Genomic DNA, 24,230 nt, shown 5'->3' on the forward strand with positions numbered 1-24,230 from the left:
CCATTTATCTATTTTGAAACTAATTCAACTGAACTGGGTGCAAACTTCGCAAATTCTCACCGGAATTTCTCAGGTGTCTGAAAAATTATGGAAACCTTCAATATTTGCCAAAAAATATAATAAATTTTATTAAATAGTGTTATATAATTATTTAAACTAAGATATAAATTCATACATTTATTTTATAGATAGTAAACAATTGGTAAAATATATTAATAAATATTCTATACATATATCTATCAATAAATAGATTGTAAACTATTCATTATCAATTAATTTTTTATTAATAATAATTAATAACAAACAATATTTTAGCTGTTAATTGATAATTATTTGTTCATTAATAATTTATTAATAATCAATAATTTGTTAGTTAGCTATTAATAAATATTATGACTATTTTATGCAAATGTGTATTAATACTTTTAACCAATTATTTACTATCTATAAAATAAAAGTATGAACAAATATTTGTACAGATCATTTATTATAGGGTGATTTCTTATAGGGATTATACATTATAGAATATTACATGATACAATCTCCTCTCTGTTTATTACATAATACAAATAGTATTGTATAGAAATATATAATTAGTATTAGGGATTCAAGAGAAAAAAACCCAAGATTTTTCTTGGCAAAGGGTAATATTCAAATATTGGGGTGAACAGATGAAGTGTCCTTCTAACCCTCCTCCTGCCACTTAGACTCCTGCAAAGTGTAGACTTTCTACATAATTTTTCTTTTTTTTTTTTTGTCTAATTGATTTCTTCCTGAATTTACAGCCATGCTGCCTTTTTAGAACTGCTTTTCAGACTTGCTCCCATGTAATATTTGGTTGTGATTAATCCATCTCACACTAGAGAAGTGTCTGTGCTTTGTTTGCATTTGTTTTATTAAGTGGAGGACACGTCATTAAGTTTTTGTGTGGCTCATGCTCAATGTGGGTTGATAAGAACCAGATAGTTGAAGAAATGGAGATTAAAGATTTCCTGTCCCCTCATGGCCAGCTTTCTCTTAGATGAAATGAAGGATACAAGGGAGTGATACAATCATTTCTCTACCAGTATCTGCTGTATCAGTGGGCTGAATCTTAGCATTTTTGATAATGATTGTCTTCCAAGAAGAATTCATGCATAAGTATTTCTTGCTCTTGCTGCTGATCTCATCCATGTCAGTGAGTTTGGTTTGCCTGCAAAAGATTTCTCAGAATTAACTTTTCCTTGCAAAGGGTGGCCATTAAAAAAAGGAAAGAAACCAAACGCAACAAAAACAAGCAAAGAAAAACACCTGACAACAGGGAAAAGCTGCGGCACTTCTCCATGAATCTTCTTAAGCTCATACATTTTATAAGTATTTAATGTGATACCTTGTAGGAACAGACAGCAGCAGGTGACTGCAATAACTTTAAAGAACAGCTTTTTCCTGTCACTTCTCTTATAGTGTGGCCCAACATGTTCCTAACAGATACCGCTTGCACAGCATCCCCATTTCTCTTAGGAAAATCAGTATAGATTGGTAATAAAGCATGGCAACATACAATTAAAAATTAATAGCAAAATGATTACATTATTCTCTTCTAGCAGCAAAAAAAACCCCCTCCAACCTACAACAAAGGCCTTTAAAGCACTTTGGCTGTTTTCCAAAAGAGTTGATTAATACTCCATGCAGAACGACTGCTGTGATGCTATTGCCAGGCAGGAATTGCTGACTGTCCGTCGAGGAACCGGGCAGGTGGCAAGGAAGGAAGGCTCTGCTCCACATCCCGGGGCCCTCGGCACAGGAAAAGCTGTTCAAATGGCAGCAGCATGGCAAGGCAGTCCTTCAGATGATTGGAATAATCTGTGACATTCAAAACTGAGACACAACGCGTTGGGAAGCCTAGAGAGAGTGGAGTTGCTTTCCTCAAGCCCAAAACAAAGGCTTTGCAATGTTACATATATTATTCTGATCACAAAAGTCTCTTGCATTAGGGCTTTCAGTGTGAGATAATTGACCTTGACATTGCTTTCAGCTGAGGGCACATAACTCTTAGTGCAGTGACTTACCTTGAAGAAAACTGTGCAACTGCAAAGAATATTTACTTACTATCTTCTCTTTTTTTTTTTTCTTTTAATTCTTGAAAACTGTGCTCTGCAAGGACAAGTAGGCAGAAGTGTAGTGAGGGATGGAAAGTATTTTATGTGGATGAACACATGAAGAGGTGATTATGTATTGCTAAAAGTCTAATCCCTGGATAAACTACAGTTTGCTATTAATTCTTTGGACTTGCTTAGCTGCTACTTAACATTTCCACGACTTAACAATTATATTCTTGAGCTAAGAGTAACTTTTCAACAAAATGTGTAGGGATTAGAAACATTGATAATTATATTAATTAATATTAATGGGAGTGACAATATTTGTAGTCATATGACAAACATAAGGAAAGCAGGGCTTTAATTTTATCAATTAATTCTGTTTCTAATTGCTTTCACTATTCAATTGTCAGAACGTGTTTTACTTGCAAGAAGGAATGTGTTAAGCAGGCAAAACACAGACCAAAATTGAGGGGAAAGAGGGCTGTGTATTTGTATATGGTATCATCTGTTATCCAGAAACATACTGAGCCTTCTCTCTGGGCTTTGGATTTTCTCCCCTCCATTTATAATAAATGCCAATCATCTGGAGTAATGGGCTCAGTCTCATTGAGATGGGTTAGTAGGCAGAGAGGCCATGAGGAGCAGGAAATGCCACTGATTGAAGAGCTCTCCAAATTATCAGCTATCCTTCTTCCCACACCTTCCCAGACGTGCAGGATGAGCACGGGACAGCAAGACAAGCAGACCTTGGAAAGGAGAGCTCAGTGCATATGTCTATACTGACTCCTCAGATTTAATACATTGGATTCCATCAAAGTTGTCTCTAGAGGAACTCAGAGAGCTGCAGTCCATTGGCCTTAATCCTTCCCTGTGCTCCCGTATCTTTATACTGCTCCACCGGCTCCACACCGCCGTAAAACCAACACAATCCACCCTCCACGCTCCCTGGTGTGAGGGAAATCCCTCACCAGGTCCCTTGCTGAGCACTGCAGCTGCCACAGAGGCTTCCTGGCAGCAGGAGGAAGGCAAACCCCTCCCTGCAGATGTGTCCAGTGTGGTGGGATGATGCTCTTGCTTGGGACGTGCAAACCCCAGTAAGGGTGGAGGTGTGAAAGTCTTCACGTCCTGAAACCAAGATTTCAGCCCAGAAGGAAATCTTAATGTGCTGAAGTTTCCCTCTGCACAGAGCCTCCACCACACAGCAATCCAAGAGGCCAATAAAACAAATAATGACTATCTCCTGGGGCAGCTGCAATAAAAAAATGCTGCCAGCTAAGAATGGTGCCTTTGATGGCTCTGCAGGCGAGATATCAACAATCTCTACAGCTGCTAATCCCCTTGCGTGGTTTTACACTCTCTGCCCTCACAGCCCGTGCCCAGATGCTCTGTGCAACATTTTGGGGTCTGCTTTTCTTCTCAGCTCATCCCTCCTCTGGTCCTCCTCAGGATTACACCCCTGTAAGGCTGTGAGTTTCTCACCAAGCACTGCATGTACAGATGAAGGAAGCTGTCACATAGCACATGCTGCTCTAGTGGCCCGTGGCTGCTGCCAGCTAACCTGAGAGCAGTTGCTGCCTGCTTTCCTTAGCTCTGTGGATGTTGAGCTCTGGAGTGGGAGAGAAAGTGGTCTGGGGAGTCCTCACCAAAGTCCTAGTGAATATAGGGGGGACTCGCTGATGAGGATGAGGGAATACCCCAAAATCTCTTGCTTTTTGTGGGCTTTGCCCATCCCATTGCCCCTCCTTGAGTTAAGCCAGTGCTAATCCCAAGCATATTTGCATCTACGCTTATTTTCAGGATAAAATCAGGGAGCACAATTCCATCTTGTTGTGCCAGCCACATCATTGTCGAAAGGCATTCAGGACAGATTCAGATCTTTTGTGCTGCTATAAATGTTGCTTCTTCCCCATGTCCTCATCAGGGGACAGAGTTCAGAATTAGTCCTTTTGTGTTTATTTCCACTACTCCAGGATGGACCTGGAAGCCTTTGCTTTTCCCCATCAGGAAGCAGAGATTTAACGTATCGAATGCACCAGAATTGCTTAATGAGTGCACAGTGAATATTAATAAAAGTTTGGACGTGACTCAGGCTACAATGGCTGAGAAGTTTGAAAGCTTTGGTTCAAGATTACAGGAGGCTGTGAGAAAATATGGTATCCAGCAGCTAGCATATAGTGCGGATATTTCACTATCCAGGGATCTCTAATTACTAATAATGTACAGGAACAGTATGATATGTCCTTACAATTGCAGAATCCTTTTCAAAGATAATCTTTAATAGTTTATTTGACAACCTGTAAAATTACAGAAAATTATTAGTCTTGGGAATTACAAAAATCCCCGTAGTACAGTCAAACAATAAAATTATAATTACCTGTGGGTAATTGAAATTTAACTGTTTTTTTATTGTATATTACACATCAATAGCAACATAAGTTCAAGAGTGTCCCCCTCCCCTCCCTTTTCTTTTCCCTGCAGAAATGGGGAAAATGGACAACCCTGCTGGTAGCTTGTGAGCCCTTGTCACAGAACAGAGCTTGAACAATTTCGATTAAAGCAGTATGTTCGAGACTGTCATTAGACCCACATTAAATTACATATCTGGAATGTTAAAAATAAAGAGTACTGAAGCTTATTCACAGCTGCCTGTCGTAAAGTATGCAGTCAAGGTTTTTATTATCTTTAAAGTTCTTATTTTTCTCTTTTCTAAAACTTATTGTTTCATCAAACAAATATCTAGCACATTTAAGAACAGTATGAGCACAAGAGCAGAATTGCTCGAGATGGATAAAGCATTAGCATGTTTCCATTCTGTGCTCAGTAGTATTGTTTAGTACTAACAATGGTAATTTATCAATTATACACGAGGGAACAAAGCCCTTCACCATCTCACAGCTCCAGAACTACCTATTACGAGGCCCAAAGCTTGAGACCCCTCCTAGACCTTGTGAGGCACCATTTGGCGTTAGAATTTGCAGCACCAGGTTTTGCCTTGTCCTCTCTCAGTGACCCCATGGAGGCTGCTCAGTACTCAGCTCCATGGCACATCAAGACTTTCCTAAACCAGGAAAATTATAACCTTTTTTTTTTTTCTATTTTCCTTCTGAACCAGGGCTTTTGATACAAGCACAAAGGTTCACAACCTGCTCTTGTCTAGTTGGTGAGACCGTCCAGTCCCTCTTGTGCCATTTGTGGTGGCATTACAGACTTTCAGAACAATCTGAAGGACAACCCCCAAGCTGTTTGGATGGTGCTCAGCCCAAAATACGGTATGTTTGACAATTAATTGTCTACAGAGCAGCTTTGTTATACATTACTGAGGTGCACAAAATCTTCTACAGAAGGATCAGACTGGCTACTTTTATTTAATTCTGTAAAGTGCTTTGTGATCGTTATGTGAATAGAACTGCACAAGTGAAAATACCTCTGTTTTATTAAGAGTTTCAATTAAAGTGTTTAATACACAGATTTTATCGTGAGAGAGGCATCACAAAGACTGAGTACAACATAATGGCAAGCCAGGTATTGTTATGATTATCATTACTATTATTTATGTATAATCATTGAAGTATTAACTGAAAACTGGGAAATGGAGTTCCTGAGCCCCAAAGAGATTCTTGTGGAGAAGACAACAATAGCAAACCAGCTCTGCTTCATGGCACAATTAATGGTGCATGCAGCCCAGGTTGGAAATTCCTGATCCTGCATGGGTTTTCCTGTTTTCAAAGATCAAAGAAGGTAAAAAAATGCAGTTGGATCCCGCCTTTTTTATTTTGGTGCCTCTTACTCTTCCCACCACCTCTTTTCTCTGCCTGTTGGTGAAGGGCATCCCTGCACGTCAGGACTGTGATGTGTCTGTTTACCCAGCAAAGCAGCTGGAAACTTCTCATCAAAGTGGGTTTATTTGGGTGCCTTTACAAGGGAGAGATATTTTACCTCCCTCACTTGTCCTTCCCATTCAAGATTTTTAAGTGTCTTGGCCTCCTAAAGTGGAGCTTTTGATTTAGATTTAGGGGGACTGTATTGTCAGGGCTGTTAATGGGCTGAGCTGCAGCAGAGGAGAGACAGGGCTTGGCCAAAATCACGGTCAAATAGCTGTGACCTCATGCAACACACCAAGGAGATGGAGCTGAGAGGTTGGTTTGGCTTTGGCTGTTTCCTAATCTTGACCCTTGACCAACACCTGAAATCTAGGGGAAAGTTTTTCTCCATCCTTACCTCGACCCTCATTCTCTGGCAGATTCCAGCTGCTGAGCTCAACCGCCCTAAAAAAAGAAGCCGGAGAGCTGTTGTCCAGTAGGATTTATATAGATGGGATGCTTGGAAGCTAAATCTTCCAACCACTACAGTGCACCACACTGTAAGACAAAGAGCAGGAGATAAATTTTCCTGCCTTTGAAATTTCTGCTCATGTCACTCTCTGGGGCTAATTTTTACCATTTTGTCTCCAGTGAGAAGAGCTATTCCGACGTGAGTGTCTTCTCTGCACTGCAATGCAGGGATGGAGCTAAGGATGAGCAATGGGAGCACTGTCAGGATTACAGCCAGGTCAGATTTTTCATTTTGCTAAAAGTCACTTCTTTGACACAGGAATCAGGAAAATACATTGATGCAACATGTTGAAAAGAATGAAAAGGTTGTTATTTGCTCCTACCAATATGATTCAAATAGAGAGACCCAAGCCTTATGGTAAAGGGGGAAAATGTCTTCCAATGAAAACACAAACTTTGACACTGAGTACAATATAATGGGAGGGCCCAAGAGGGGTTTTGGGGAGCTCCTCATGGTAAGGGAGCTTTCCATGGGCTTTTTTTCTCCTGTCTCTGGTGTGAGCACATGCATGTTTACATAAAGAAGGATGCAAGCTTCCAAATAAAAAAAAAAGGGGTGTGTGTGGCTATTTTTCTTTCTCATGGATGAGGTTAGAAGGTTAATAAAAGAGTTAATCCCAGCCTGCTCTGCAAAAGGGAACAGCTCACATTTGTGAGACTTTAAAGGGCTTCGGAGTGTCTGTGTATGGATGTTATTTCCTGTCAGGGGTGTCCCAAGAATACGGGGACTGGGAGCTGTTCTTTGGAAGAGGAGTTTGTCCATTAACCAAATCAACTGGAGTGGAAATAAAAAGGTTTGTATAAAATGGTTCTGAGAGTAAACTCCAATTCAGTAAAGTTCTGGGTATATATATATTTTTATTTTTTTTTTGCCTGTGAGAACATAAAACTTAGTTCAGAGCAGTGGAGGCCAACCAGAACATCTCAACCAAATGACCCAGAGAATCTGGTTGGCTTTTTTTAAATTAAAAAAAAATCCATTAACATGAATTCAACTTTTAAATATGTGAATGGTTTGAAAGATAAAAAAAAATAGTAAACTTAGGAAACATTCAGCAAATTACAGCACCAGGCAGTGATTTACAAGGAGATCTCCATGTCCATTTGCTTTGCAGCATTGAGGGAATGCTTATTGCACAGCATAGAAAATTACCTCAGGCCTTGTTGGGCTTTTCTGGAGAAATATATACCACAGTCCGGGTTACTGATATCCCTTCATGCCTTGGTGTCCCCCTGCACAGCTGAGGGTCCATACTGAGATACAGTGTAAATGTTACAGTCGATATCCCTTGGCAGAGAAACTGCACTGCAATTTCTTTTTTCCTACTTTCCTTCCTTTTGCACGAGGCTCCTGCGCTACCAGCAAACCATTTCCTATAAGAAAATGGCATTGTGTTAAAGTTATATAGTGTATCATATTAAATTTTATAACAGTGCTTTGTGTTTTGAAAAGACTTTGGGGGGAAACAGCATCAATCAGGGAACCACATTTGATAGACTTGGAAGGGGCCTCCTGGGTCATTTTGTCCAAGACCTCTATGAAACAGGAAGGCTTCTGCAAAATACCTTTCCCATAAATGTATCTAACCTTTCCTTAAAGACACTGAGTGATTGTGCCATAAATACCTCAAGCAGCTAAACTAGTCTGATTGACCTTACGATCAGTAAGTGTCTCCTAATACTGTACAGAAGGTACAATTTTCCATTCTTTCAGCCGTGGCTAAGCAAGAAAAAAGGGCAAATACACAGTAATGGGCAACAATACAGACTGTGCAAACAGTTTTGCTTTCACTTTACTGCCATCACCTACCATAAATCTGGATGTACCATTGATACTTGGTTTCCCAGGGTAGTGTCTGTGATCCTTGTAGTATCTATCTCACTTTGACTCTGACTTTTGGAGAGCCACCATTACAGGGTGTAGAAATAAGGAAGATGTACGAGCAGCACTTTCCGATTCAGAAAACCATTCCAACCTGATGCCAGTAGTTAAAGTATTTATTTCTATCTTCTATTTATTAGAATTTGTGAGTTGTTTCTTGTCAGGACCATGGGAGTGAGGGGAAGCACAGGGCTTTCTATGGTTCCATCAGTGTGTCAAGGAATAATTTTCATTCTCCAATTCCAACAATTGTGCATATTGAAAAATAAATACGTGGTAGTTTAGCTGTTTGTTGTTGCAATAGCAGTGCCTTGTGTGCTGGTTCTGCCCCACACTGCTCTGCCTTCTTTCTCTCAGTGAATATTAGAAGTGTCGTTTTGGGTAGATGTGTTATTAAATCACAGACACATTCACTGCTGAGAGCTTCCTGAGCTGCACATAAACCATCTTTGGCTTGGGGTTTTTTGTCTTATTTTCTTTTCTGCAAGCATTGAAAGATGGTGAGAGAGCTGAAGGCCAGTTCTCAAACACCTATTTTCATCAGGTATACACTTACTTATGGAGAGGGTTTGTCTGATGCTGTCCCTCTCACCTGACTGACCACTACCTGGACACAGGAGAAAGTCAGACACCCTTCCATGTCCTCGTGCAGCTCCCAGGGAAAAGCACGTCTTTAAAAGCTGAATATGCCACCTTGGTGTCTGTGAGACATTGATGCACAAAGGAACAACCATCTCAGAGTCATACAGGTTTTATTGTGCTCACCAGCCACTTCCTGAACACACAGAATCATTCCCAAAAGAGACACTGGGAGCTCCAGTAAAAGCTGGGACAAAGACTGTCTTATCTGATGCCCAGCAGAAAAACAAAAAGCTCATAAGAATATTTCACTCCTGACCAGCAGAAGCGTATTTCAGACTAACTGAGGAAGACTCCAGAGGAATTTCTTCTTCAGAAGATGAGAGAAAAAGGTTTTACAAGGTTGAGGCATCCTCAGCTTGGTTTCAATGTCCATTCACTGTTCTGGGTTAGATCAGGCTGCTTTTTTTATTTTATTTTTTGTTTGTTTGTTTGTTCCAGAGTTGTAGTTCTTGTACACAAAAGACTGGTGCAAAATGGGCCAGGAAAACTGGAGTTTAGTCCTAAAAGCAAAAGACACAGAAAAGATAAGATAATTTAGACAGATTATGGTGATCTTGCGTTTGAAGACGTTGGTAGCTCTGTATGTCCCTGCCCACATTTTTTTGCTGTGCCCTCTTTATGTCTCATGCTTTTGTGCAGGCTGGCACTCACTTTGTAGTTCTCAGCTCAGGGCTCATCATTTCCTAAAGGTCTTAAATCAGCCCTGAAAAATACAGATTTTTTTTTTTTAAATGCTGTCTCTATACAAATAACTAAATGCCATCCTTTCTCTGATGTGCAAAGTTGTAAAATATTTGTTTAGTATTTAATCGCATAGAAATATGTGAAATTACACTAGAAATACACCTCACCCTGGTGTTTAAGGGCAGAGGCTCATGAGATTGTGACAAGTCAATCTGATATTATAAAATTGCAAAATATCTGTGCTGAGAAAAATACAAATACTAACAGACCTTCTTTTATTGCTTATATTCTCTTCAGTTTTTCTCACTGAATCACCAGATCAGGCTTGCCTCATCACAATAGAGTTGAGCCAGCCCCAAGCCCAGCTCACCCCTCACTCCTCTTCTGCCTTAAACTCCAGCTCTAAAGAGCAGCTCTTCTCTGCTGGGGTGATCTGAACCCCACATTTGCTTAAATGGTATCCTGGGTACTCAACTCCATGACAAAAAATAAGATCCTCCTGCTTCAGGTCCCTCATATTCCCCATTTTCCTCTCAGTGCCCCTCCATTCCCTATATTGTAAATAATTGTTGTGGGGAAAGAAACATATTTTATTTTGTTGTGTCAGGAGGGGGGAATGAAGGCAAACAGGGCTTTTTTTGTTGTTTTATTGTTATTATTATTATTGAGGGAGGGTTTGTTTGGTTTTTTTTTTTCAGTACAGGGAAGTTCTGACCCATAACTGTGCTCTTAGGTACTCCTGAAAATAAAAAGTACGTTTGCATCAGGTGCACCTGAAAAACAAAAATAAATTATATATCATAGAGGTTTTCTGATCCTGTTCAGTGCACAAATGCCAATCAGAAGCAAATATGGGGCTGTATCTTGCAATCCATTTTGATATTTACAACAGAACATGGCATATCATTTAATTTAAATTTGCAGCATGCTCAGTGTAATTAATGCTGTGCAGTGCCTAGAAAATCGTGATTTCTTAATGTGATACAATGCCTGCATGCTGAGAGCATTTTTTTTTAAACTACTGTATCATTTTGGAGCATTAATGGGGAGGCACTGCCATTAAACAGGAAAAAGAGCCCTGCTCACTTGCTCTTTATGAAACTTCCATGCAGCTCCCCAAAATATGATGCAAAGTACAGGTTTGTTTTAAAGGAGAGGGGAGAGTCAGAGATTTAATTTTCCCTTGACACAGCATGATGCCTGAATAGCCAGACAGCTATTCCTAAATTATGTGCATTTCATTCCTAGGAGCTGTGAGCATTTTGAATGGGCTGTTGTTAAATACAGTACACAAGCATAAATACTCCAGGGAACAGCAAGCTGAAATTTTGGCATGAGCAGAAATCTGATGTAGTATCTGAGCACGTAATAATAATGCATATTGATTTGTCAGGAGTGCTAAGAGAGGGGGGGTTGGTATTCTGGGATGAGAGCTGGTAAACTTGGGAACATCTTGTGTGATTAGAATAAGCTGTGGTATTTGTGTGCTGCGGTTCTGGCAAGGTTCACCTTTAGACCTGGAGAGTGGTTGGGGTCTCAGTTTTGGGACTGAACCCAAGAAACTGAATACATGATAAAGACATTTATATATTATCCATAAGTGAAGCACGGGGAATTTGCATCTTCACCTAGAAAACTGGGCAATGAAAAGGTAATGTGTTTGGCAAGAAGGGTTGGGACCAAAAGCCCTTCAAGGTCAGGAGCTCAACTGCCTTGACTACAGTGAGCTTGAGTGTGAGTTTACCTGCTTTGTGATTGAATTGTGCAAAAAGAAGAGGAAAGAAAAAAACCCAAACCAACACTCCTCCTATTATTTCGCAAGGAATCAGTTTCTGCCAGGTGAGCTATAAAAGCTCTCTTTATAGACCTGTTGATAGCAAAGCAAATTCTTCAGGTCCTCTAAATAAATCTGCTCCTAAATATAATGCTTCAACTTCTATATTCTCATCTGACACCTGACAATTCAACCTTAAGAGTAATTGGTCCTGTCTTTGAACCTCTGCAAATGCTGCATGAGGAGAGTGGACAATTTATTGATTTAGATTGATTTTTGTAAGAAGCATCTGAGATGGACGCGGTGTCCGGTGTCACACGCTGTGTATATCACACTCCTTGGGCACATCCAGGAGGCTTCAGGAGTATGTGGAGGTGCTCAGTGAGCACCTGCAAACCATGCTGTGTGGGACCTCTCTGAGTGATCACCTTGGAGAGAGACACCAGTTAATTGGCCAAGTTTGAATTTCAGAAGGGTGATGACACAGCTCTTCTGTTGGGAAGCCATCCCAAGCCATGCGGTATCTCCACAGGCAGGAACCAAAGGGTTATTCTAGTGCAGGTTGCCCAATGTGTTGATCTCCTCATACTGTGGCTGTTGGGAATGATTGCTTGGATATTTCCACGCCTGTAACTGTATTTTCCAGTGCTGTGGTTATTCGAGAACATGACAAGACAGGGCAGTGGATTTGTCGGGAGTGAAAGGATTTGTGAACTGGCTGTTTAGTTTGTGTCAAAAAAAAATGTCATTGATATTAATAGCTCTGAGCCCCAGAAAAGACCTAAAAAAACCCAGGGAAACAGCAGAACAAAAGAAGACAGAAACAAGATGGCACTGAGGGTCTCATCACCAGGGATGGTGATTAAGACATGAGGCGAAGGGCTACCCCGCTCGTGTGCGAGTTTGGCTGGGGAAATCACCCTCCTCCCGCTGCCTCGCCTCCCTCATCCATAATGAGGGAAGGACTAACTTTGCAGCACACTTTGCATTGGCACTGCATGCTAACTTCATTACTGTTTGCAACAGCCTGTGCAATCCTCAGAGGAAAGGAATAATAACAAAGAAAAAAAAATGATAATTACCAAGCGCATAGTTTTCATCTGTAATCTTCATTTCAGGATTCACTATTCCCGATGTCAATATTTTATAATGGAAGAATGAGATATGCTAAGTTTCTGTTTGATGGAAGTAAATTCAGATTTAATATTGCCAAGGAGCTGAATTTTTAATACAGCAGAGCAGAATGCAGCCATTCCAGCCCCTGTTTGCGGCTCCTGCCGCTCCTTTGTACCGGCTCAGTGATGTTCCCATGACCAGGCGGAAAAATGGGAAGAAGCTGCTCGGAATTTCCAGTGGGGTGACAGTACTTTGTCATTTAGCTCTGTCACGATAATTGGGAGTGTCACACAATGAAGCAACATGACACACCCCTGGTAAATGAAGAGTTTTCAAAGTGATGTACAGCCCCTGTCAACTGCCAAAGCTTTTGTTTGTTCACAGAGTGAGGCAGCATTTCCAGAAGGAAAACCGCACTGGAGAGGCACACTTGGAAAGTTTGCTGTAAATTGATTTCCTCTGTGTTTTTATAAAATGGGATAGATCCTATGAACAGTAGGAGAATACCCTCTTTTGTCACACACTCCAACCTGCTGTGGACTTTCCACAAACTCTTTAGGAATTTACCTCTTTTTGTTAAATTGGGTTGGATCTCATTAATAAAAGAATGGTATAATGGAAAAGAGTTTCTAAAATTATACTGTAACCTAGAATTGCAGGATTCAGCTTTCTCTGCCTGAAGAAAAAAATTCTGAAGCATTAAACTTACTTTATCAAGCATTGCACCTGACATGCTCTCATAAATTTTACATACATTTTAACTTATTTTAATATTATGCAGGCTTGGTTTAAAATATTCCCATGAAGTAACTAAAATGAAGCTGCTCAGCCATAAATTAGAGCTAAAAAAATACTTGTTCCCCCCGCCCCATCAATATTTCTTTACTTAAAATCATGTGTTGTATGTAAGTTAAATTTTCCCTTGCTGAGATACTTTGTATATCTTAATAGGAACTACCACAGGCCCAGTGAGCTGTATTTCTGTAGGGTTAAATGTACTTTCTTAGCTTTTTTTAGAGGTGTCTTGCCTAAAAGCAGATATCAGTAACCCTTTGCATGCCACAGTGCAGCAGGGCCCACAGCTAAACATGTGGTCACATATATATATACACACACATACATATTTATTTTATATATTTATAAATATCTATTTTTATGCTTATATATATACACATATATGTATATGTATAAAATGCATGTATATAAATATATATAAAATATATAAAATTATTATATATAACTATATTTTCTACATTTATAGATAGGTATTTATATCTATACATATACACACATACACAGATATGTACATGTGTATATACATGTGTATATATAGATAGATGTATATACATATCTATATATGTATATATACACACATATATATATATCATAGAATCATAGAATGGCCTGGGTTGGAAGGGACCTTAAAGCTCATCCAGTTCCACCCCCTGCCATGGGCAGGGACACCTCCCACTAGCCCAGGTTGTTCCAAGCACTGTCCAAACTGACCTTGGACACTTCCAGGGATGGGGCAGCCACAGGTTCTCTGGGAAACCTGTGCCAGTTCCTCGCCATCTTCACTGTAAAGATTTTTTTCCTCCTATATAATCTAACCCTACTCTCTCTGTTTGAAGCCATTCCCCCTTGTCCTGTCCCTCCAGGTCCTTGCAAATAATCTCTCTCCATGTCTCTTGTGGGCTCCCTTCAGTTACTGGGAGGCCACAGTTAGGTCACCCTAAAGCCTTCTCTTTTCCAGGCGGCACAATCCCAGTTCTCTCAGCCTGTCCTTGTAGGAGAGGTGCTCCACCCCTCTTGTCATCATGGTGGCCTTCTCATGTATATATATCTAAAAATATATACATATTTTTCCAGGAGCAGCCCTGCTGGTTGGATGGGCAGATGACGGCACCGACAGAGGCTTCCCAGTGTGACACCCCAAGGCTGCCCCTTCCTTGGGCCAATATCCTCATCCAGCAGGTACAACATCACCCACAACTCATCACAAAGCTCCATTTGTGTCCCGAGTCCTGAACCTATTTCAAAGCCCAAGCTAAATTACACAAACACTTGCCTATAGACATAACAGGACTGTTATGAAATACTGTCAGCTTGTTGCCATTTACCCCGAGCACACCCTGCATGTGTCTGTCAGGCCATACTTGGGCAGCTCTGCCGCGTGCGACGTGTCCCAGACACTGGGGTGATTATGTCTGAATGCTCCTTATCTGATGGGGCGGCCGACAGTGCTGCACATCTGTGCTCCGAGGCTCCGCTGCCGCGCTGCCACACCACTATTTATTTTGCTTCTGCAAGTTAGTTTTCCTTGAGAAGCAGCAGGGGCCTTCTTCAATGAACTGAAAAATGTGTATTGTATGAAGGTCTGCAGAGGGTTTGTACCGTAGTTCAATGGGCAAACGCGAACCCAGGGGATGACATTTCATTTAAACATTTGGTTTGCATCTTTACATGCCAAAAATATTAATATCCTGACTTCAGCAAACTGAATTCAGCACTTTTTCCCCCCCCTCCTCCCCTTAAATGAAGTAATTATAGCCAAAACACTCTGTGGGTATTTATTCTTCCTTCTCAGAGGTGGAGTTTCGCACACGAACATTTGGTTTCAGGGCTGGAATTGTCAGTAGCTGCTCACTTGACACTTTCCCGTTCGTTTGCATTGGAAACCACCAGTAGTTTCTTTTCTTGTGTTTATTGTATTACTCTCAGCCCTTTGATCGGGACATCTTGGATAACAGCAAAGTCTAGCTTAGTGCCTGTTTGCTAGTTAGAAAAAAAGGTGAAGAATATGGTTTCTGTCAAAGGATCTACAAAGACAGTTAATGTAATTGAGAAGCAGAAGGGCATTTATGGAAGTGCATCTGAATGTCCTCTTCACATGTAATTGCATCAAGAATTCTACATTAACATGCAAGTGCTGTCCAAAGGGAAAAAAAAAAAGAAAAAAGCTTATTTTTAGGTAGAAGCCCTCAGTGGGCAGTAAATTACCCATAATATCCCCCAAACTAGCAATTAGCCCTGTTTGCTGACTACCTGAATTGTTTCACAGTAGTTCAGCACAGTCTTACCAGTTATCACCATACTTATAATCAGAGATTCCGTGTATGATTCCCGCAGCTCCACATACTGCCTGCCTAAGGTCAGCAGGAATAACAAATACATTTTATTTGCTTCTTTTGGCCCTTTAAAGCTGTTTTCTCAGGCTACAATATGTGAGGAAAGCTGATGCTGCTGTGCTGCTTAACTGGCAAGAATCTGAAAAGAGGAAGCAATTCGCAAGTGTAGGTGTACTTTGGTATTAGTTAATATTTATTTGTTTGTGTTATTCTGTATTTATTCCCTTATTAGCAGACAGTCCTGCCTGGAGACTGAGCTTTCTACCGATTTCTGAGGTTTGCTCTTCAGAAGTTCTAACACTGGAAGACAGTATTCAACACAAGCCTGTAACTGAGGAGTGGAAAACAGGAAAATATGGAATCAAAAACCTATGGAATTTTTTCCCTTAAGGTGGCGGAGCAGTTTTCATATCCCCAGATATCCACGCTTTGCCAAAATAGTAATTCAGCTCAGAAAACAGTAGCTATATTGCCTGTTTCAGCAGTAGAAATAATCACGGGCCTACTCATGCACACAAATACAAGCACACACATCCTAACAGCAGCACTGGGCTTAAAGAAAGAAAACTAAGTAAAAATGAGACTAATGAGGCATTTGAAAAAGAATATAGAAATGTTTGGACCCTGAGCATTAAAGGTGTATTTTTAAGTGCTGCACACACCTTTCTGAGTAATGCTTTAATTGACATATTATTAGGCAAAATCCCCCTGAATTAACTTAGAAGCAGCATTGAAAATGGGGTTTAAATGGTGGCACTGTGTCACATTACACTGACATGGACCTGTATTCCTGTCTCTTATCTGATGGACTAGATCTGGGTAGTGAAGGAGGTGGAACAGGAATTCATATTCAAGAGAACAACTAAAGACTGATTCTCCTTTGCAAAGGCACGCTGAGAAGCAGAGAAAACAAAGGCCAATGGCATAGAGAGGACTGTAAGTAAAAGAATTACTTCCCTCTCTGTTGGGTTTTAAGCCAGGACAAGGAGGCAAGAGTCATATGACCAACTTTACAACCCCAAGAATGTCTCAAGATGGCCCCAAACCTTTGCTATTCCAGCAGTAGATCCTCAGGTAGGGAGTCCATGACTCCCAGTTAATGGCTTAGTGAGGCAGTGACCAGTTTGGCACTCAAAGGGAAAAGGAAAGACTTGGTGGTGACAGTGCCAGCAGACTTGTTTTTCAAAAGAACTTGTTTTCCAGAGAAAAAAATTAAGACCTTTGGGTTGAATGCTGTTTCCACCCTTACTAATCAGGCCTTAACTAAGAAAAGTCCAAATAAACTGATCATAAATTAAGTCATCCCCATTGTGAGCATGAACACACATACCTGGCCAAGGCAGGCAAAAGCAGATTGATGAAACAACAAAGTTCACCTTGTTTTCTGAGCTGAAAGCTCACGCTGTTTCTTGGCAGAACAGGCATGTCAGGCCTGTGATAACCACTTGCTACCTTGCTTCAATCAGCATTGAAACCAGCACAATATTAACATCTTGGGGAAAATCCATCTGGAAACTGCTTTCTGGGGGAAAAAAATGAAAGGGAGATAACTGAATACCACACCCCGTGATTATTTATTTGTTGATTTCACAGTAACTTTAAGGAACTGAAAATTTCTCTCCCCATCACCTGAAAATTTCATATTTCAAACATTTTCTGTCCATTCAGCTGAATTCCTGTTCAGAAAGAAGTGGCAAAGAACAACCGTTCTTTACCTGAAGGAAAACCACTTGTCTGGCAGAGGCAGAGGTTGGTATTTGCTGTTTGGTTTTACTTTGGAGGAGTTTTTGTGGGCACATCTTCCCATGCCCAGTACAGCGGGGTGGCATCACTGGGACAAAGCCAAGCTGGCAGAGCCGGGCAGAGCATCCCCAAGCTGGGATTCAGAGCAACCCCACTGACTTAGATGTGGGCATCTGTTGCACTGACACCTCAGGGGGTTGAGGATGGAACACAAGAGCTGAACTTTAAAAATACTTCAAAAAATGTTACTTTTTTGCTGACAAGGTAATACTCAAATTGACTTTTCCTTTTGCCTCCTCATGGCCTGGTATGAACATACACTTGGCATTATTTTGCATCACCTTTCTGTTGGATCAGCTAACATGATGATAGTCTCAGGATGCAGAGGAAACTTATGTTTGGCATTAAAATAAATAAATTATGTAAATCCTGTTGTTGGAAAGTTAATACAAGGTCAACTGGGTAAATGAGCCAAAGAAAGCCTTTCCTTTATATTTTTCTGTGATTTTTTCCCTCTTTTTCCTGAAGCATTGCGGAAGTTTGAAGACAGTAGTGAGGATGCACAGCACACATGCTCTAAAATGCATCTACCCTATGTGAATGTACCCTGTACTGCTGGTTCAGCTTGGAAGCTCACTGGGCATGTTTTGGAGACTTTTAGCATCTCCAATATATTTCTGGAAAGGAAGCAAACAATCCAGGGTCTGGACACTGGACTTTTAAATTAAAAAAAATATGTATTGCTTACTCTGAAAAACACTTTGCCAAAAAACCTGGGCTAAGGAGATGGCATTTGGCACTGGATTAATTTCAGATGAAGTTTTAGGACCAGCCTAGGCTGTAGGTTTGTATTCAGTGATGTTTAAAAGTAATGCCCTGGCCAGTAACTGCTGGGATCAGGCTCTGCCAAATTTCTGTCACCTTGGGCTTCATTAGCATTTGAAAACAGACCTCTCTTGGCTTTGTGTCTCACTGAAAAACAAACCACCGGGGCTGGTCTGCAGCCCTCTCATTTGGCCAGGGGTGTAGTGCTGCCTCATGCACTCAACTTTAATTTTAAAGTTCATTTTTTTTACTACAGCTCTTCAAAAGTTACCATAGTGAAGGTTCCTGTTTACAACGGTGAAGAGTAACTCAGGTAAGCTCCTAAAGGACCCATGAACATTTAGCAGAATGAGTAAATATTTTGTAATTAGGTCCTTAATTAAAATTGTGGTTTTGATAAAAATAAAATCCTGCACTGCCCTATGAAATATTTCCTGTGCACTTAAGGGGACCACGGGTTGCAGTCACTATCTCCAGCCATTCTAACAGTGAGTGAACCAGACCACTTAAAATATTTGCAGAAAGAAATTCTGAATGAATAACACAGATAACTAAAATGTCATTTTTCTTAAATGAAGAAACTTCCCTAAGTCATATCCATTCAATCACAGAAAAGAAACAGCCCCACGTAACCAGTCTGTGTGCACAGCACCTTTTGTCTACTGCACAAACACCATGTTTTACCTTTGAATTTGCTACAGAGGCAGGAAAAATTATCCTCCCTCCACAAATTATTTTGGGAATAAACAATATCCAATAGAAAAAAAAAAATTAAAAATCGTAGTCTGTTCACAGACCATGTGAAAGGGATGTGATATTTATGAAGGTACTAATTTGTAAAGAAATTATTCCTTGTTTTGGTTGGCAAAAGTCTTTGAACACAAATTATATTAAGGACAGTAAGAGTCCAGGCCAGATAGAAAAGAGGAAGGCAGTCAAACTTTTGGGAAGACAACCAGGGCGGGTACAGACCATGCTGGGATCAGCACTGGTGAAAAGAGCACTGTAAATGTTTATTTACTTCTTGTACTTATTGGCTTCTTAAATTAAAGAACTGATACCATTTAAAAGCCCTGACTGTATTGTGCTTTCCCCTTCCTTTCAGGAAGAATGAGCATCAGGTAATGGGATACAAGTGGAAAACCCTCTGTGATGCCCACGGATATCAGTACAAACCCCCTCTTTCAATGCCAAGGTCATGGGTAAGGTTTTACAACAGCATCATTTCATAAGGCTAAAGTACCTTTAATTTTTTTCAAGCCACACAATGATTAATACATGTAATTTTGAAATTTCTGAATCACACATCAGTGAAAATCCATGCTAATCCATGTTAAACTCCAAGTTCAGTGGAGTAACACTAGGAGTAAAATGGCTTCAGCTGGGATCAGAGACAGAGTGCATTTCAATTGAGGCTCCATGAAGGATTTTTAGACTCATCCCAGTTTTATATACCCAAAGCAGCTTGCTTCCTTGGCTTGCATGAGGAGGATTTCATCTCCTTTGGAATTCTGGGGTAAACTGTCCTTGTACAAAATTTGTTCAGGGTCAAGTTTTAGGCAGTATTTTGTGCTGCAATAACCACACCATGACAGACAACCTTTTCATGAGATAAGAAAAAAAATCCTCTTCTTCAGGTCAGTACAAGAAAGGAACATGACAGAGCTATAAATACAGAGCCCAGAGGTGCAAAATCTCCCGCATTAAATGCGGTCATTGGCCACATTTAAATTTTTTCCCAAACATTTCAGGTGTTAAGACAGAGAAGCAAATGTACACATGGGAGAATATCTGCAATGAAAGCAGCTTCTCATTGTTAAATGAGCCTCATAATTTCTGTGCATATTTTTTCAGACAATTATTTAAAATACATATAACTGATTAGAGGGAACTGAGTTGGGTAAATCAGGTACATGTGCAACCTCAGATTCAGAGCTGGGAGAAGGTGGGAACTGAGGGAAAAGGCTGCCTGACCACATTTCCATTTGCCAGGTATGGGCCAAGGAGACTCAGTGGGGCTAAAGGAAGATTTTCAGATGACAATTGGAACATTTTAATCTGTGATACTAAAAGGAAAGCCCTGGTCACCAAGCAACCAAAGTTACATGTAGATTATGCAACTGATTTCCAGAGGTGTGCAAATACACTGGAGTGCCCAGTAAAGTCAGAGAGAGGTGAAGGGGGGAAGGAAAAAAGATAAAAAAACCCCACTTGATGGTCACAGGAGTGTAAGACAAAGTTGAATCACTTAAGTAGTGATATTTTAAATCTTGTCTCCAAGGGTGCCTTGGACAAGCCTTGCTGTGAGGGTGGTGAGGTCTATTGTGATGGTTGGGTGCAAAAACTGTAAATGGCTGTCAGAAAGTGCCATCTGCATTGGTTAAAAAATTAACCTGTACTCACACTTAGAAATTATAAGGATTTGCCAAAGGTTACCATTGGCCAGAAAGTTTTGAGACTCTGTCTTTAAAGCTGTGCTTAAAGCCAGAGGTTTGTTTGTGTGAATGTAAGTGCCAAGTCTCTGGAGGCTCATCCAGCTTAAATGAAGCCATGCCCAGGTCAGTGCAGCCAGAAGGATGGTCCTGATAAGGTAAGAAAGGAATGGATGTGAAATGGGAGGGGAGGTACCAGTGATTCATTGCTAATCTGAAGAGTTTGCTTACTCACCTTGCCAAAAGTGGCACAAAATTTTGAAAAAAAGTATTAAAAGATACTCTTCTCCTAATGAAAATGAACTCATTAAAATTAACTCCTTGGTTATTTTTTTTAACTCAAGAAACAAAATTACTTAAAAATTTTTATTTTTTTCCAAGCATCACTTTGGAGTTGTACCTTTTTGAGGGGTTGGAACTAGATGTTCTTCAAGGTCTCCTTCCAACCCAAGCTATTCTATGATTCTGTGAAGACAAGTTCTCAGTCTGGCAGTTTCCCAAGCCCTTCACTCTGGGGGGATTCTCTAGGGCTTTCCTCAGACATCCTGTGCTAAACAAGCTTCCAGGTTTCAGTGAAAAAATGGCACCACTACAATTTTAAGATGACAGCACTATGGCAAACCAGTTGTCATCTGCTTGAGTTACCAGCCCAAGAGGTAGATTTAGAGTATTATGAAAATATATGCATTTTGAAGTGCTGTGAATTATACCAAATAATCCTGAATATCTCTTTTGCTATACTAATGAATCAAAGCAGAGCTTTCCACATTATCTGCAATCACCATGGAGAAAATGGGTTTCAGTGTACATAGTTTCTGTATAAATAGTGCATCTCCAGCACATTCTGTAAGTAAGTAGTGTCTGATTGCATAATAATAACAATAATAAAGAGAGAGCTGTCCAGTGTGCACATGGGCCAATTAAAGGATCAAGTGCACGAGGCTGCAGCATTCCTGGCAGGGGAAAAGTTGTCAGGGGGGTGCCTGGCTTACCAGTGCCCTCCCCTCCATGACTGAGCCTCCCACCAGCCCTCTGGCTGCAAACCATGGAGTCTGGAGACCTTTTTCCCTGAATCCTTGCATGGAAGCAGGTCATGGGGACAGCACAGCATCCAGAGTTTTAGAGGCTCCTGGCAGAAACCATGGGAAACGTGCCTGCAGTACGAAGGCACAGCTTACTGATTTGGGTGAAGCTTCAGCACTTGAGCAATTCCCAGTGTGCCTCACAGCTTTGCTGGGCTGGATTTTCTCTGGCTGGAGGGACCAGACCCAAGCTCCCCTGCGTGCCATAGGTGTACTTGAGAATTCACGGAAAGCTGGAGGAATGTACTTTATGGGGTGGCTGGATCATATGTTTATGGCCTGAAATAGGAGATCCCAACCCAAACCACTTTGTTGGTTTCTAATGGTGAGAGGCACAATATGAACATCATATAAATTCATGCTGGGGAGTGGATATGAAAAGAGAATGTGGGCAAAACCTGGGACAACCCATGGCCTCGGTAGCTGCCTTGCCATTAATTATGGCTAATGGGCTAATAAACACCTTCACATTTAATGCACTGCACATCCAGCCTGTGGAAACTCCCTTACAGAGATGACCCAGAAGAATTAGACAAATTAAACCCCAGGATGGTGGAATTATGCATTGCTAACAACATTGGCATAAAAGTAGTAGAGGACTGAGTGCTCTGGATGCCTGGAGACAATCATTTACCACCCAAAAGGAACTTCTGACAGTTGATAAAATTCATAAAATACTTTTCGTACCCTCTGCACAGGAGAAGTGGGTGGTCACAACTATTGTGGTGTGGGTGGAAGGGCTCTTCCATGTGAGTGCTGGAGTGGGCCAGGTGGCTGGAAACACAACACCTGGGCTGTGATTTCCCGGGCACATCCCAGCCTAGACACATGCATACTAATGCACTGCTCCGGAGGCCTTTTCCAGAGGATAATTGCATGCACTGCCCCAGCCTCAGGAACGGGCCACTTCAGGGAATGAGTCTGCTCCTCAAGAAACAGCCACTTACTCCCCTCTCAGCTCTGCAGAAGGGCAAATGTCCCTGGTTCAGGCCTTGGAAATAATGAGGTAAAATGGACTTGGCACCGTTAAAACCTCCCCAAAGACAGGCCGGGATATTTGAATATCTGATTGGGAAAAACCGATGGGCAAACACAGCCTGCCTGGACAGGACCCCTCCTCCCACAGAGCCATGGAAAAGGCTCCCAGGTCACAGAAGGAGAGCTGGGAGTTAAACATCAAGTAGCCTGCAGGGATGCTAGAAAAAACCCACGAGCCAAACACAGCTGAAGACACTGAAAAGGGGGTTCTGCAGGTGGTTTGCAGCACTGGAGTTGGAGACCACGGTTTTCCTTGTTCTCCTAACAAAACCAGGCCAGCAGTAGGACAACCAGGCCCACCATGCTGGCTGTCCCAAACGGTGGAGCATCCGGGCACTGCTGGGAAAACAGGCAGCTCTTTATTTTGGAATCCTAAATACAGAACCAGTGCCCAACTTCAGATAATCAGAATTTTATCCTCTCTACAAAGACCTTCCAAAACACAAATGATCACCGTGAAACCAGGGGTTGCTTTTTATGTTTTAGCCTAACTTTAGTGAATCCAGACTCAAAAGTTTCTCAGTACCTTTGCCATTAATTAAAAATAAAAAAATATATCTTGTGACCCTTTTCTAAGGAAAAACAGAGCGGATGTAGCTCTGCTGCCCTGGACACACTTACATTTAACTTGGTTCACTCCCAAAGGCCACGATCCAACCAGATACTCAAACACCTGTATAACTTAAATACACTTTTAAGTACTGCTCTGAACTTTGGCAAAAGTAGGGAAAATAAATTGTTAAAACACCACTTTATTTCTTTCACATCTGATTTTTTGAGAATCTTGACTGCAATGCATCACGTAAAGTATTTCCTTCCTCTTGCAGAATATTTTAATATTAAGCCAGATATTTTTATATTTCCACAAATTAAATGCACCATGGCTGAAGGTTTGACAGAAGCTCTAATTTGCACATAAAAAGGTAGAATGATTTCAGTTTTGACAGCACAAGCTTTTGATTTGTTAATAAAGGCAATTCTTTCTCAATTGTGAACATACTCCCCAAATAAGACAATGTAGTTTGTAGCAAATAAAAAAACCCAACATCTTCCTGGCATGGAGACTAAACTTTTGATCCAAAGTTATTACAGAAATTCAGATTTTATAAAAATAAAAGAATGAAACTTTTGCATTCAAGGTTTAGTAGCAACAGAGCAGGAATCAGAGGAAGAGACATGTTCCTGCCACATTCTCTGTACCTGTTGTTAGTAACCTACCATTCAACACATTTGGATAAAGTTCATTGCTAGAAAATACCTGTGAAAGTTGAAGTAGTTTTGGAGGCTGGGGGTGAGAAAGCCACGTGGGAATGTTTTTGGTAAAAATTATCACAGATTTTCCTTGCGATGTTCTAATCAAACTGCAATCTAAGAACACCAGGATTTCAGACTCCCTTGATGAAACCCAAGTTTATAAACCAAGATACAACCAAGGCCAAAGCCAAGGCCAAGTTACAAGAGGCCAAGCCTTC

At 40.8% G+C, this 24,230-nt stretch overlaps 2 long non-coding RNA genes across 3 annotated transcripts in view; one reads left to right on the forward strand and one right to left on the reverse strand.

The window, feature by feature from the left end:
* The window catches only part of LOC113972345, a 155,782-nt gene that overhangs the window by 111,326 nt on the left and 20,226 nt on the right, over nt 1-24,230 (forward strand). The window contains exons 7-14 of the long non-coding RNA XR_003535861.1: nt 5,194-5,350; nt 6,533-6,629; nt 7,119-7,206; nt 14,380-14,484; nt 15,713-15,803; nt 17,307-17,387; nt 18,463-18,558; nt 19,312-19,408. This is a non-coding gene — a long non-coding RNA (uncharacterized LOC113972345). The remainder of the gene's footprint in view (nt 1-5,193; nt 5,351-6,532; nt 6,630-7,118; nt 7,207-14,379; nt 14,485-15,712; nt 15,804-17,306; nt 17,388-18,462; nt 18,559-19,311; nt 19,409-24,230) is intronic.
* The window catches only part of LOC113972344, a 257,652-nt gene continuing 242,771 nt past the window's right edge, over nt 9,350-24,230 (reverse strand). Inside the window, exon 13 of one of the 2 annotated variants that reach the window (XR_003535859.1) lies at nt 9,350-9,436. This is a non-coding gene — a long non-coding RNA (uncharacterized LOC113972344). Of the gene's footprint in view, nt 9,437-14,135; nt 15,440-24,230 lie in introns of those variants that run through there. The other variant, XR_003535860.1, reaches the window with a different exon arrangement.

The sequence above is a fragment of the Neopelma chrysocephalum genome, unplaced genomic scaffold, assembly GCF_003984885.1.
Source record: "Neopelma chrysocephalum unplaced genomic scaffold, ASM398488v2 Primary Assembly neopelma1_91, whole genome shotgun sequence".
NCBI lineage: Eukaryota > Metazoa > Chordata > Aves > Passeriformes > Pipridae > Neopelma > Neopelma chrysocephalum.